This window comes from Sinocyclocheilus anshuiensis, unplaced genomic scaffold (genome assembly GCF_001515605.1).
Source record: "Sinocyclocheilus anshuiensis isolate Anshui unplaced genomic scaffold, SAMN03320099.WGS_v1.1 scaffold219, whole genome shotgun sequence".
NCBI classification, from domain to species: domain Eukaryota; kingdom Metazoa; phylum Chordata; class Actinopteri; order Cypriniformes; family Cyprinidae; genus Sinocyclocheilus; species Sinocyclocheilus anshuiensis.
Window position 1 is genome coordinate 721,402 of NW_015548200.1, and position 5,000 is coordinate 726,401.

The window sequence follows — 5,000 nt, forward strand, 5'->3', positions numbered from 1 at the left end:
TACGACACCTATCTAAGCATTCATATATAAGGTCCCTCAGTATTATCAGCAGTTTTCGCATTGCTCAATAGCTAATTACCCTCCTCCATCCCCAACTCCTCCTCTGTCAGTCGGGATTCAGCCTTCTGATTCTCCTTGAATCAGACTAATTCTAAAATGTGTACATAACATTATTGAACTTTAACGATATCTGCAATAAATTTATGTAGTTCTGTTCTGTTTACCCTGGGGGGGTTATTGCTGCTCTCTCTGCTCTCATCCATGCTAGGCTGCATGGAGGCGCAGGGAGTTCTTGCCCAGAACAGAACCATACCGCCAATCCAAACTGTATGCTAATTGTCAATCATCTTTGACGATAGTGGTCCTGACAGAAATAATTTTAAGTGCATTAAGTGATTTGTATCATAACATTATAGCATACAGTATGAAAAATGGATATTCCTTTTCGGATATTCCTTATCACATTAAAAACATTAATTATTTAATACCACTGTTAAAAGATTAAATTTCAGTGACTGTTACATGACAACAAAAAATCTGAGCATGAGGAAATGAGCATGTACAACTAAATAGCTAAAATGTAAAAAATATAATAATATTTCAAGCTGCGATGAAACAGAAGTAGCAAGAGATCCTTCCTTCCGTATTGTGATACACATCCAAGTTTAAAATTATTGCACACATCAATAAAAATAAAAGATCAGCCACATCATTAAAAATAAACTTCAGCCATGCGTTTCTAATGCTCGGATCTTTAGGAAGGCTATGCAAAGTTTTGTGAGGAGCAGAACGCACCTCCTTGATTACATATGACAATGACGCATTGTTAAGGGCCGAGTGTCGAGGAGAACTGTGACGTAACGATTCTCCCGAGTTCAAATCTGGGTGCTTCAAAAGAGTAGAAAAGAATAATTCTAATTTTAAACTGGGTAGTTACTTTTGAGTTCTGAAAACAGCAGTATGTTTTTATTGTAGTAATCTCTTTTATGTCTAAATATAAGCAACACTTTGATTTTCCTTTTCATGAAAAAAAAGGTAACACTTTATTTTAAGGACCTATTCTCACTATTAACTAGTTGCTTATTAGCATGCATATTACTAGCATATTGGCTGTTTATTAGTACTTATAAAGCACATATTAATGGCTTTTTTTTTTTGCATGACTTTATTCTAGATCCCTTAATCCGACCCCATACCTAAGCCATTTTTCAAATGGTGAATTCTAATGTTGACCAATATCAAACATAGTATCAATATATCATGCATCTTTAAATTGAATGATTAAAATGTAAACTTTCCAATGGACTGATGAAAGCAGAAACAGCAGAGTGAAAAAAAGAGAACAAGTATGACTGTAAATACAGTTCTCTTATATACACACTACTTGAGGTGACAGAATATGCTTAACAGCGCTGTGTGTACTTCAAAAAAGACAGAGACTGAAGCTTTTTCTCAAACCACAGCAGAGATCCCTGGGATTTGTCACCATCGCTGTCCAGCATAAAAGCAGATAAATGCCTCGAGCATTACACACACCGATTTGGCTTGCCAAGATAGGAAAAGTATAAAAGTGGCTCTTGTAGCCTTTCTCAGCTGCGTCACAGAAGACTTTACGCTTAAATCATTTATACATAAGTCAAAAGGGTTTTTTTCTTCAGTGACATAAAATGTCACTAAAGAAAAGGCAGGTCTACAGTTTGTCTCTCCATCTGTTCTGTTGTGAGACGAGGGGTCACAGTACTGCTGGGGGGGAACTATATGTTCCATGATATGGTATATATCATCCAAGTGGATGCTGCACACTGGTGGTGGTTGAGGAGAGACCCCCCCACATGATTGTAAAGCGCTTTGGGTGTACAACAATACACAGTAAAAGCGCTATATAAATGCATCATTCATTCATTCATTCATTCATATGAGTAATGGTGATAGAGGCAGAGGATAGGTAGACATCAATCAGTCCACCGCACGGCAACAGACAGACTCTCTATCGCAGGGGTGTCCAAACTACGGCCCGCGGGCCAAATGCGGCCCGTGGATGAATGTTAAGCGGCCCGCAGCTGTCTTAATAGTCTATATTATATATGGCCCGCCAAGCATAATTTACAAAATAGGCCTATGCAGTTTCAAAATGTCAACACAAGATGGCAGCACTACATTTTAGACCAGATGTAGCAGTAAAACGCCCCCTTTAGGAAAAGTTTGGACACCCCTGCTCTATCGGAAACCTTAGGAGAAAAAGAGATGTGATGCCAGTGCATTTATACCAACACACTGGCCTTCATCCCAGAATATCAGCTTGGCAAACTGGTTTTAGCTACATCTAAATCTTAGTCTAGAAATATCTTCAGTGCATCACATGCTGGGAAAGACTGCAATTTGCCTGAAAGACAGCAAGTACAGTGCCTCCACATAAGGCTTCTGCAGGATGTCTTTATGGACACTATAAATCTGGTACTAATTAGTTGACGAGACAGAGTGCAGGTGCATAAGACACTAAGAATCATAAATAATAAAATATAAATTATGGAAGCAATTATTGTTCTCACTGACAACGTTTTATAGAGGATATTATAGTTGTCAAATGATTCTCTCGATGTGTTGTTGTTAATTTTGTTGTTTTTTATTGTTTACGGCCCCTGAAAAAGAGACAAGCATCTGAATAGATCCTAACCTTGTTAAAAGGAGAGTCTCTAAATAAACTGAGTTTCTCTAGCGATGCATTCAAGTAGGACACAAGGGGGGCCACTGATGAACCGCCTGACCTTCCCATGTCTGTCTGCGGTTGTGTGTTTCCTCCTCCTACTGGCTATGTTGCATGTTTCATTCTCTCATGCCTGAAGTGCTTCAAAACCCAAAGATGTGAAGTGCTGTGAAGTGATGTGAAGTGCTTCAAGTGTCCAAAGACACAGAAATATATTATTGCAGTAATATTTTCTCAGGCAGCTCCAAAAATTGCCAGTGCATTTTTCAGCAAGTCTTCGAAAAAGTGAACAATTTTCCTGAAATTGGTGAAATTCTCTCTAAAAAAAGTGGCAAGAAAAAGTTCTCTATTTGTAGCTTTGGGAGAATGCCATTTCTCAGCCAGTTGGTGACATTTATTAGGGAAAAGTCAAGCAGCCTGTGACGAGACGTGAATGGACAAACACAATGCCACAAGAGGCACCATTGAAAAACACATCGTGGCAAACATACCACACGTGAACTGTGACTGCACAGAGCACTGACTTCAGTTCACTATTCGACATGCCAATGAACTTGGCGTTTCTTTGAAGAGCAGTAAATCAAGTCTATGCTGAAAGTCATTCTTATAAAGCCAGACAAGGAAATGAATCACTTTGCAAGAATGCACAATCCCTCAACTAACGTGTCTGATGCAGTGGGACCACACACATAGAAAAAGATACATAGAAAGCCATTCATAATTTAAATGACTGTATAGTGTCTCTCAAATTAACGACTGATTGGATAGAATGGGGATACCAATGATAAACGTCTAATTTATGTTCCTCTGCATTAAAGGGGTCATACGATGTGATTTCAAGTTTTCCTTTCTCTTTGGAGTGTTACAAGCTGTTCGTGAATAGATACGATCCCTGAAGTTGCAAAGACTAAAGTCTCAAAACCAAAGAGATATTCTTTATCAAAGTTAAGACTCTGCCACACCCCCCTAAAACGGCTCGTTCTAACACGCCCCCACATATCTAGGTCACTATGTGAGAATATTTTCATAATGCGCCCAAATGTGCACGCAAAGAAAGAAGATCTTTAAAAAAGCATCATATGACCCCTTTAACTGGACAGTACTCCAGTTTAATTTTTAGATTGTTTTTTAGTTTGGGTTTTAGTATGGACCCCTGAAGATTACTTCACACCATCACACAGCTCTCTCCCCCATCAATCACACAGATTGACTAGGTAATCTCAGAAATGTGAGATTATGAGAGAATTAGTGTGCCTACAGATGTGCCTGAAGAAAACGATCTGCTTAAATCAAGGAGGTTAGCTAACTAAAGCATGCAGGCAATGTCTTATAAAGCACTTTCAAAATAAACTTCCAAGAATATTAACATAACGTCACACTTTACATTGCAGAGTTCCTGTTAAAGTATAAATAGATATGTAATGTGCAATTAAAATGTAATTGTTTGAGAACAACCTGCAGCTACGTATTTTATTCTTACTGCCATAGCAATTAATTACATTCATTTGCAATACAGCAACTCTGCAATTGCAAAGGCTTAAAACTCTAACTGGTTGAAACTCTATTCTATATTGGTTTTTAAAAAGCACATGAAAAAAAATTAACTGCAAACTGTGGTTTTATGTCCTAAATAGTCTTAGGACATAAGTCTGATAGTCTGAGAGGGCTTCAATGTGTAGCATCCGCTCTGTATGACAGGTTTTGTCACATGAAGTGTAAACACAAAAAAAGTCACACCTGATAATTTAAAAACCAGTCTTGCTGGATTTTTTTGTATTATTTTTCCGGCACAGACTAACGTTCAAAAAGAGGATAAAAAAAGAGACAGCAAAGATATTTACAATGTCATGAAAAAATTATATTAAAAAAGCTGTTCTTTTGAACTTTCTATTCATTAAATAATTACAATTACATTTTAAAATGACAAATACAGTTTGTAATATTTCACAATATTACTGTTTTTTTTGGGGGGACAAATAAATACAGCCTTGGTGAGCATAAAAGACTTATTTCAAAGACAAAGAAAATATTACAGACACCGTAAGAATGGCAGTGTATCTTGTTCTACTTTGAAACAATCATACATTTCCTAAGTACTGATTGCCAATAAACACCCGGCATGTGAGTGACACATATTTACAGCTGATGCAGGGAATGCAGGGAATGCAGGGAGGGACCACAGACCCACTGTCCAGCTGCGTTGTTTCCTCTCAATGATTTTATTCCCATCACTCGCTGTAAATCCAGCCAGATTGTTGAATCTGAGGGAAAATATAAACAAAAGTGAAAGCACAGG

General features: G+C 37.7%; 1 protein-coding gene across 1 annotated transcript in view; it reads right to left on the reverse strand.

Annotated features, from left to right (window-relative positions):
- LOC107653297 (VPS10 domain-containing receptor SorCS2-like) overlaps window positions 1-5,000 on the reverse strand; it is a 164,386-nt gene that overhangs the window by 115,152 nt on the left and 44,234 nt on the right. The window lies entirely within an intron of this gene.